This window comes from Drosophila hydei, unplaced genomic scaffold (assembly GCF_003285905.1).
Source record: "Drosophila hydei strain 15085-1641.00,03,60 unplaced genomic scaffold, DhydRS2 tig00000315-arrow-arrow-pilon, whole genome shotgun sequence".
NCBI lineage: Eukaryota > Metazoa > Arthropoda > Insecta > Diptera > Drosophilidae > Drosophila > Drosophila hydei.
In genome coordinates, this window is record NW_022045707.1 from 284,123 (window position 1) to 295,623 (window position 11,501).

Consider the following 11,501-nt stretch of genomic DNA (forward strand, 5'->3'; position numbering starts at 1 on the left):
CCACCAAGAGTCCATGGCACATCGTGCTGACTGCTAATCCATAGTCATAGTCACACTCGGCTAGTGATAGTTTTAGTCGTACGTGTGGAACGTTTCAATTTAGCACTGCTCCTGCATCGCCTGCGTCGTGTGCGCAGCAAAAATTTAATTTTTTATCATTGGAATTGATTGTAGGAGCTGCGACACACTCGCTCCAGCGGCAAACAAGACTTTCACAAATATTCTAATTGTGCGGCTACCATACCATCGTCGTATTCACTCCATTCTACACTTTAATCATTTATATACCCTGATCCCACGGATAGGGTATAATGGTTTTTAAATATGTATGTAACAGGCAGAGGGAGGCGTGGCAGACCCCATGAAGGATATAAATTCAATATTCTAGAGCCTCAAAATTTGTATTTAGTTTTATGTATATTTTCTACAATTTTGACTTCTGTTATGACTTCTGTTTTGGATATCGTGGACAGGGGTCAGGGTATCTCACAGTCGGGCACCCAGACTAGATCTTTCTTATTTGTTTTAATTTGAGGCAGAGGCTCCTTTTACAATTGTCTCTGGCTCAGAGCTGCCTGTAATACTTTGTTGTACATGTTGTTGGGGCCTGGTCACAGTCGTTAAAGGTTCATTTCCGGTGCAGCCATGCATGTAACCGAACATTGACCGTAGAAATGGAGGTTAGACATTCAGTCATCGCTGATGATCCAGCGCTGATGAGCGGCCATTGTCTACGGCTTCTGCTGTGTTGACTCTTTGGCGCCGCTTAAAGTGCATAAATTATGCAATTTAAATTAATTAAAACTCGCGTCGCCTGCCCAAATAGCAAGCAGACAACAATTCTCACGCGTCCTACAGACCAAGTAGGGTTGACGCAGGGCTACAGTTGCAGAAATGGGTTATTCCGAGGACTGTTCTTTTGCCGAAGCTAAGCATTAAGTATGCGTCCGCAGACTGTTGCAACTAACATTGTTGGGTGAATTAAGTTTTGCTTTTTCTCAGTGTGCAATGTGCGAAGGTGCCGCAGCAAAACTCTGTGTGATTACGGCAAACACTTTCATTAAAATTATTATTGCAGAAAATGCTTTTTGCCGTTGCAATTGTTTCCACTCGTCGAGTTGCACGCACATGCAAACAACTCCCGGTGCATTTACATGCATCGAGCTGCTGCTGCTGTTTCTGTGGCTGTTGCTGTTGCTCTTGCTTTCTACTAGCCAAAGGCAACAAAATGAATCCTGTAGGTGGTTTTAACCAGCACCAACTGCATCAGGCATCAGGCATCAGGCATCAGCCACCAGGCAGCAGGCACCACGTTGCCGTTGCCGGTGTTTGTCTGCGGTGCCGCGTGTGCTGATTGCTTGGCAGCCAATGCCAAAGGCGTTGGGTCTGGGCTGACTACATGAAAATGCAATGTGCTTGAAATGAAAACATTAAAAATTTAATTGCGATAATACAAGCGCATAAAATGTTAATGGAGTGTATGTAATCTGACACAGCAGAAAGCCCGCGACGTCGAGCAGGACGCAAACTGCGACGAAACACAACGAAATAGCCATAGGGAAGCAGCTGTAATGAAGGATAAAAGAAATTAAAATGCTTTGTGTGTTGGCAGCGCCAACAAGAAGCTGCCTGACTTGCGCACCCAGCTGAATGAATCTCTGAATGCGAATGATGCACCACCTTCAGCGCGAAACCCGAGAATGCAAGCAATGCATATTAAAGTCTCAAGATACGAATTGATACTGAAAGCAGCAGCTTCACGAAAGTGGAACGATAAAGCAGCAACAATAACAAAACACAAACAGGTAAAATAAGACCCTACTATATATATACATTTTGTACACTGCAGAGCAGCAAACAGCAAGGAGCAAAACTGAAGACGACTTGAAGCTAAAACCTGAACCTGCTTCAGCAATAGCAGCTGCAGCATTGCAAATTCAACTCGACAACATCGCAACGTCGTAACGTCGCAACGTCGCAGCGTCGCAGTTGACGCCGTTTTTTGTATTGGCAAAACAAAAACAGGAAGTGCTCTGCGTTGCTCATAAGTACTTCCTGCTGCTCTAGTGCTCATTGTTGGGCGACGCCATTGCTCCATTACCAAGCTATTGAGGCCACGGCGCTCCCCACAGCTGGCAAATAGTTCTCGCATTCGCCCTATAATTGCTGCAGGCGCTGCAGTTGCTGCTTTTCCACCTGTCAGAACAGCAACGGCAATCAAAAAGTTATAAAAACACACAGCGCATCGAGAGATATTTTGTTTACATATCGAATGCTACCAATGCCCGCGGCGCAGTCAACAAATTGCAGATACTCCTCCAGCCTTCAGATCCAGCTAAGAGCTTCGAGCGCTGATGGCTTTTATAATAATGTGGGCTAAGCTAAGGATCCACTGAAGTGGGTCGAGGTGTGCCTGTTTCTCATTAATACAGTTTACCCGCAACGCAACAGATTTGAAATATTTCACAATTTCTGGTTATAATTTGGTAGGACGAGCAACATCGATAGTTTAGCATCATCAGAATCTAATGTCTCCCTCTCCTCTCTCATCTCTCTCTCTGTCTATATATATATATATATCTCGCATCTTCTGCAAATCCCACTATGTAAATTTCCAACTTTATTAGCCATATGCTGTTGCTGTTGCTGTTCTGCTTTTAGAAGGGCCACCTTTTTAAAATGCAAAACAAAACTTTCGGTTAACAATACTAATCCGGCAATTTATGCAGGGGATTTCGACAGCTGGACCACAGCTGCTTAAACAAACTTCGTGGCTTGGTGCGGCAGGACACCACCCAACTAGAGCACAAAATGCGACAAATACAATGCAAACAGCCGGCTACTATAATAAATAAGTGCCTGAGTGGCTACGGTGCCACAAAAATAGCGCAGCACCGTTGAAAGATACCAAATTATGCCAACAACCAAGGCAAAAATTAAAAAAAATAAATAAAAAAAGAGGAGCAAAAACAATAACAAGAAAAGTGCTTAGAGAACTTTGCATGCTCTTATCTCTGTCAGATAAACAGTCTGGAATATATTCTCACCCACTCCACTAGACTCATTTGGTAAGGCCTATACGCAACTCCTGATGCGGCCTCAATGTAAATTTCTCTTGTTAGCCGACAGAAACAATTCATTATATAATTAGAAAGTAGTTCGAACGGAAATTTTACTTGTGGACCGCTGCACAACATAAAGTTCCCCAACTGCCGGGAATGTAGACCTGGAGTTGCAGACGTCGACGTCGACGGGAATGGGAATCTGTGTGGCTGTGAGTCTATATCTGTGTGTGTGTGTGAGTGCGAACAGTGGACCGCTAGCCACCTGCGCACCTCAACATAAAATTTAAGGCGATTAAAATGTCAAACACGACAAAGCGTGCGGCATTAAAAACGCCAACAACGTGGCAACAATCACACACCCAAGCGCACACACACCCACACACACACATACACAAACACTAATACTTTGAACTGTTGTTGGTGGCAATTTAGATTTCCCAGGGCTCCAGCAACAAAATAAACGATTTGAAGCGCTTCGTAGACGTGAAATCAATATATTAAGAGCATATTAAAGCTAAAATTATAATTTATAAATATTCTCTCTATGGTAGGAGCGCTTAACCAAAATAAAAAATTACAAATCATTTCCTCTTGATTTCATTTGTGTTTTCAAATAGCCGAAATTCGGAAAAACTTTTACTGATATTTTAACTCAAGGAAAACCACAAAGAGCAATTCGAAGTACTCCTAAAATTTTAGTTCTTTCCATTCCAGTTTTATCTTTAATCGAGCGTTCGATTGTATATGTGATTATTAGGGTTTGTGTATGTGTGTGTGTGTATGTGTGTGTGTGTAGTTTGGTGGCCAATGTTTCGTCTAACTCCCTTGATTTTTGACTTTTGTTTGCCTCTGCATAACAACCCCGACTGCTGCTGCTGCTGCTCTTGTTGTTGCTGCTGCTGCTGCTGCTGCTCTGCTGCACTTTTTTGCTGTTTGCACTCTGGGTTAAGTACTTAACGAAATGTCGGCGCTGCTGGTCATCGCCTGTTGTTTTGGGCAGCTCAGAGTGCAGCACCACACAGCCAGTGAGGAGGGGCCTTAAATATTGAAAGCGAGCTGTGGCCGCTTTTCCTGTCAATTTGTTTTTAGTTATGCGCTGCTGCTCGAACAGACAATTCTAGTAAATTGTGAGCACACTTTAAGCGAGCACCGCGGAGACTCTCTCTACTTGGGAGTGACTAAATTTGTTCCCATTTGACTCCCAGTCAGCCTGGTTGCTTGACTGTCTGTCTGACTGTCTGTCTGTCTGGCTGGCTGTCTCTCTGTCTGTCTGTCTGGCTGTTTGTTACGCTCGGTCGTCGCGAAATTGCAAAAGAAATTGCGCAAATTGTGTGACAGCGTGTAAAGTTGGCACTTTCACACATAACTCATAACTTTGGTGGCAAAACTTTCGCTCAGGCCAGTGGGTGGGACGGCGGAGAAGACCGAGAGACAGAGCAAGGGAGAGGCAGAGCTATAGCCTTACATTGGCGACTATTTGGACGCTCATGTAGACTATTTATCTCCAGAAGTATGCGAGGGATGGAGCTGGGTGGCGAGCTAGTGGCGAGCTCGGCTGGAGTTTTGACAGCTCATATAAAAGAGCATAGGACAAAAGTTTTTGCTTTAACTTTCGTCGTTGAAGCAACTGTAACGCCTACAAAGCAACACACCAACGTGTGCAGCCACCGAGCTGGGCAGCCAGTCTAAACTATAAACTCTTTGCGGCATTAGGAGCGCAGAGCAAAACAGAGATTCAACATTTTTTAGCAGGTTCGTTTTACTTTTTGTTATTTCACTCAGTTCAAAAAAGTTGAACGCGGTTTTTGTGTGTGCCAAACAAACGTCAGGAACTACACCACACGAGTGCAGAGTGCCGAGTGTAGACAGCGGGAAAAGCTGCGAGAGGACGCTGCGCACATGAATTATGAAAATTTAAAACGCTGCGACGACAACAACAAGAAAAGTTTGCAGCTCCATCGCCATGAAACTTTGTAGCTGCTACCCAGTTTTTTCGCTTTATTGTTTACGCTTGAAATTAACTGGCAAATGACGAGTTTCAATTGCGAAAGGTACACATTACCCGCACACAGCTCTTTACACTTTTTTCATCTTCATTCGCATTCGTGCAGCCACGCCCCTTCCCCTGGCCATTCCTTTTCCCTTGATCCATACATATGGCACATACGTGCCCGCAGTTCACTCGCTTGACATTAATCATTGTATACTTATGAGCCCGCCATGACTTAGTTGGGTAGCCAGGGATGGGGACCAACATATTTCTCCTGCTCGGCTTCAACTGAGAATTAGCACAGATTCCTAAGTAAAGAAAGCCAATTCTCATTTCAATCTAAGCTCTTAGGCTATAGTAAAGATCAGTCTAGACCGAATTGAAAATGTTTTCCAGCCCTGTCAAAAAATACTCTAAATATAGAGCTTCCTTTTGCGCAAAAAAGGGATTGTCACACACACACACACCCACACACAGGACTGCAGCAGAGCGAGCGAGCGAATGCATTTTGTTGGCGCTTGCCGCGTCTAATGAAGTAATAGAAAATGCAAAGTGCTGCATAAAAAATGGAATGCTATTTTTCAAAAAAAGCACACAATTATGCTGGTTGCAACTGGCAAACAGCAGCAGCAGCAGCAGCAGCAGCAGCAGCAGCAGTGGCCAGAAGGTGGCCAACGTCACGCAGCGTGCAGCTTGCAGCACGTTGCAATTCCAGGCTGACGTCACAGCATCTGCCATCGCCCTCAGCATCGTCAGCTTCGTCAGCGTTGCAATTGCACCTAATAATAATAACAGCTCATGAGCACTGACGTTTGACAAATGGTACAGCCAGGCAGCGAACGCAGCCATTTAGCATGCAAACGCAGCTGCAGCGGGCGCAGCATGCCACAGACATTACTTTTTATTAACAGCAGACAAACATAAATAGCTTCAGGCGCAGGCCGAAACGGCAGCTCATCAGCCAAATGAGAAAGCAGACTCGACTTGATCGGCCATATTGACAATGGCTTGCTCCATGAGGACGAGCGCCCTCGTAGCCACGACAAATGTCAAGTCAACGCTTAAAACCACCTTGAAGTACTTGTCACAGCCCCAGACTGTGGCAATGTCTATGGCAATGGCAATGGCAATGGCAATGGCAACAGAAGTAGCTTTTCCTCGTCATTGTTAGACTGGTCGAAAGTTTTGCGTTGATTTTCTTTCCCTGTTGTTGTGTGTTTTATCTATTTATTAAAAAAACTTTTGTAATTATAGCAATGCGTCTGGAGAGCTGAACGCCACCTGAGCTGGACACATTTTTCCACCTGTAGTGACGCTGTCATTACTTCAAAGTAAATTAAAATCAAACAAGGCGAATGACTCCCTCCAATGCATTACTGAAATTATGAAACCTGTTCGCAGCACAAAAGGCCCTCAGACAGCTCATAAAAGTGGCACTTTCAACACAGCACCTCGTAGGTAGTCGTGTTTTCTTTTTTGCCGTGTGTTTCTGCTCTTGTTTTTATATATATTCGCAGCAAACTATTGTAATTATTTTGAACAGCCAATGAGGGCAATAAAGTTTTGGCCACATGGCCATGGAGACACACACAGACACAGAGCGACAGCTAATGTCCCAGCCAAAATGACCTTTACTACTTTTGGGACATGGACACAAACACAGATATGGATACTGTTTCTTGTCGCCTTGCCGCCTTGTCTCCTTGTTGTAGTTGCCTCGTAGTTGTTTTCAAGAATTTTGTGCAGCAAACACAATATGGCTGCCGAGTTGTGCCCAGGACACCCTGTGCCCTGTTCTGGTCTGTCCCCGATCTGGCCTGCTCGGAATTCAGTGCTCGGTACTCGGTTTCATCATGTTTTTGCCTCCAAACATGACACTCTCTGTATTTGCTGTTTGCCGAGGAGCATTTTGTGCAACATTTTTGGGCAAATTACATAAACAAATGCCGTAGCAAGCTTTAGAGGACACTGGTCACTGGTCACTGGTCACTGGTCACTGGCCGCTGGGTATCAGAGTCTAACTACTGCCAAATCTTCTACACATGGGTAAATTGTTGCTAAAAATAGTTTCACTGGCGTTCACTTTCACATAGTTCAGCGTTTTAGCACCACATTTGACTATGATAAGAGGTAGATACAGGGTAAGAGCTTAGTTGAGTTGAGCAAAAAGATTTCTGTGTTTTGGTTTTCAATTAAACAGCTTAAGATATATGAATATCAAATTGTTATTAATGTTTATTAAAATAACATCAAGATGTGTACATATCTTGGTTAATAAACCAACATCTGCGCAACTTGAGGAAAGAAAACAAAGTGCATATATTACTTGCAGCTGGAAAACCACATGCAAACAGAGCAACATCAGCTAATTAATTTTAATAAATTGGCCACAGACACACAGATACAGAGAGGCAACGTTGGCGTTGCCTAGGCTCGAGATTTTCAGAACTACCTCCTTTTGTCTGTTGGCTAAAACGAAAATTAAATAAATCCTGTGCCGTCAAATTAGCACACGCAAGTCCTGTGCTGTGCGCCTCACAGTAGACTACAAAAACGTTTCCGCAGCCGCGCGGCCACGCCTACTTGCCGGAGAGAGAGAGGGCGAGGGATAGAGAGCTTCTTCGCCCGCTCGTGATAGAGCGCCGCATATGAATATTTATGTGTGCGAAATTGATGCCGCTACAATTACCGTTACCGCTAACTACACACAGAAAAACCCACGCTCATACGCACAAACACACACACATACACACAAATGCCAACACATTGCTTGTAGCAGCAGCTGCAACAACTACAACAACAACTGAAACAGCCACTGCCAATTTACGGCACTTTTGCCGTAGAGTTTTGCCGGCGAATAAATTATTGACAGCTTGTAAATTTCACTAAAGTCAGCTGCGGCTTCTGTGTGTGTGTGTCTGTTTGTGTCTGTGTGTGTGTGTGAGCTGGTAAGTGTGTGTGCCATAAAATCTGGCAGACACACATATACATATGTAATGAATTGGGCACGCATACACTAAATAAGTCTGATTGCTAAAATATAGTGTCCGACTACGGGTTATACTAAGTTCATCATTAAATTTATGTAATTTTTTGTTAGTTTCTTAATGGCCCAGCAGCCGCAAGAAGGAGCTAAAGGGCTAAAGGGACTACGCTTGTATCGAACTTTCTGAAAGCAAAATATATCCTTATGGCATTAGAAACTTTACAAACCTGCCGTTTGCGTGTGGCAAGCAAATGTTTAGACAAATGGCCAAATATCAAATAAAACGTTTATTGTTTCTTTTCTCCTATAGTTCAAGCCTTTAATGCCGTCACGCCAGCCTTCGCAGCGGCCTGTAGAGTGGGGACCAAACGGGCTGCATTTGCATATTACACAGAGAAAATAAGGATAAAAGGGATTGCAGAGTACTCTTGTTTGAAAAGAGAGAGAGAGCGAAAGAGGAGAGTGAGAGAGTAAGGCGTGCAAATGGTTGTCAGAAGCAGCGTTAATTTCTGTGCACTCTTACATAGCTTTACTAATTTTTTATTTTGCAGGCTTCCGTTTTTAGCACACTTAATTCCATTTGGAACTCGCATGGCCAGTAACGCGAGCAACGATGATGTCGCTATTAAGGACACATTAGCCGGAACACTCTAGAATTATGTGTGTGGCCACCCATAGGGAGGCGATGCAAGCATGCATGCTAATGACACGGAAAGATACAAAGACTCTCATATGCAGCGACACACACACTGACACCCACACCCCCACCCTCACCCACGCCCACTCTGACACTCAGATAATTGCATTAGTTTGCAAAAGAATTCAATCTGCATATTTGCACATGCACTTAAATCCGGACAATCTCTCACACTTACTCATATACCGCTTGCTCGCTCGCTCACCCGCATCGTGTTTGGGCTTACACTGTTTCCATCTCGGTCATTGCGTGCATTTAATGCGTGACATTGTGACAGTAAGTGGGTTACTTTTTTTGGACCCTAGCGACGTCATCAATAAAAAAAAACAAGAAATACTGTCAACTGCCTGCTGAGCGCCTGTAACTCACCGCCATTGCCAGTTAAGACAACATGTTGGCCGAACGACAGCGAGCAGCATCGGGCCAACGAAGCGCTTAAGCGTTTGTTGCTGGTCGCCAAGTGTAATTGAAATAATATTGTTGCCCAAATTGCACAATTGCTTTCGATATGGCCTGTATATTTAAGCATGATTAATGACGCCACATGACGACAAGAAACGTGGTCGGCTACTTCGAAATTCGCAAATGATGAAATGCTTTCGAAGTTCTCCATTTTGTTATTCTCCATTTCGAGAGAGGCACAAGAGAGCAGCGTGTATATAAGAGAAAATTAACTAGCGTGCTCTTCAACAAACACTACGCCATAAACTGTTGCGCGTATAACAGTTGCAAACATTCCACTGTGTATTAACAGTAGAACAACACAAGCTCTGTTAGCTAACAGCAGGAGCTTATCATAGATTCCGTATTTGTTATATTTCCTATTCGATGCTATTTCGGCAAACAAGTAAATGCTTGCAATAATATAATAATTCTATATTCTATTCCTTTCGATGTCTAATTGGATATATGACTCTAGCTACATATAGCTATATATATAAATATAATTTGAATAGTTAAATTGCATGTTAATTAAGACAAAACAACAATTTAGAATAATTTGATTTGTCTCTGTTTTGCTGTAAGAACTTTAATTGGCGAATTGCAGGGAGCGTATAAAGTGGATGTCAGAGACTGTGTGGCACAAGTTCTGTAAAAAGTTGAAGAAGCATCTCACAGCCGAAAATAATAATCAACAACAAATACTTCTTACTCAGACAGTCAGTCATCCTACACATACACACACACGCACACACTCACGCACAGACACGCGCGCGGACATAGACTTGACTTCGTCTATGAACTGCTACGACAATGTTTTCATTACGATCCCTCTCTTTGAGTGCGAGCGTGAGTGCGAGTGTGAGTGAGAGTGTGAGTGTGTGTGTGAGTGTGAGTGTGTGTTAGCGTCAGCCAAACAAACGAATATGCTTGATGAATACTCGACATCACGTACGCTTGAGAAATGTACGTGTTTTCATTGTAAGAAAAGTCAAGGCAGACAAAAGCGAGTATCTACTGATGGTTGCCTGGCCCGTCCTGGCCCGGCCCGGCCCGGCCCGGCCAGGGCCCAGAGCCCGAAGCCCGAAGCCCAGAGCAGTAAAAACAGTCAAGCGTGCAGGAAGCTGAGTAACTGTTACTCCGTTACCAAAAGACGCTCGCGGTTATGCGGCAGCCAAGTGCGAAATCCAGTGCCAAAAAGCCGACCCACAGCGACGAGCACCACAAGAGCTTGGAGAGCTCTGGAGAGGAGTGCACAATACAAAATGCCATTTATCATATTCGTGGGCTTCTCTTTTATTTCTGTTTTTCTGGATCACGAGTGTTTTATTGCAATTTATCATTAGATGACAGCACGCACACACACACACGCTCTCCCGCACACCCCAACACAGAGGGAGACACACGCACATTTACAACTCGTTACATCTCGAACCCCTTGCTGAACCCCACCCTCCACCCCAACCAGAGAAAAGGTGTTCCTGCAAACGCAGTTAATTTGATAAGCTGCGCTTGTCGCTATTAACTGTTGTTGTCGGCTGTCTTCTGTTGTTTTTATTTGTTGTCCACAACATGTCGCAGCTGGCACGCCCCCACCACGCCCCACAGCTACGAGTTAGACAGTTTAATCACAATTTAGGCAGCAGTTGGCTAAAAGGGGCGTAACAGTCAGCTTAATAGATATTTTGATTTGTTGGCTTTGCTTCTGGCAACCTATTAAATATTAGCTGCAGTAGCAGTAGCAGTAGCAGCAGCAGCAGCAGCAGCACCAGCCGCAGCCCGAACTGTTTCGCAAATGAACAAAAACATTCCATCAAAGTCATTAGCAAGACAAATATTTGTGCAGCTAATTAGTTTTAATTACAAGCAAATTTCAATTGTCAATTTGGCGACATTAATGGGCCCCAGAGTGAAAGCAAAAATATGAAGAGGAAGAACATATATATATAAAATACATGATAATAATAGTCATAATAAAAGCGAAGACAAGAGAATCTGTCATTGAATTAAATTCTAAATTGATTTGGAGTAAATTAAATTTAATGCACACGAGGAAGCGAAGGAAGGAAAGGCAGCGGGGCACAAGTTGAAGCGAAAAATAGCAAATAATAGTGACAAGATGAAATACAATCATAATCATGCTGCAATGCAACCGCACAAAAACATTCGCCATCAACAATGAGCAGGGAGCGACTGCGCTGGCACTAGCCATAGAAAAATCTGAAGCAGCAGCAGCAGGAGAAGGAGAAGGAGAAGGAGAAAGAGAGATGCAGCAGAGCAAATAACAAGCAACATAATAGAAGAACAGTTGTTGCTGTTTTT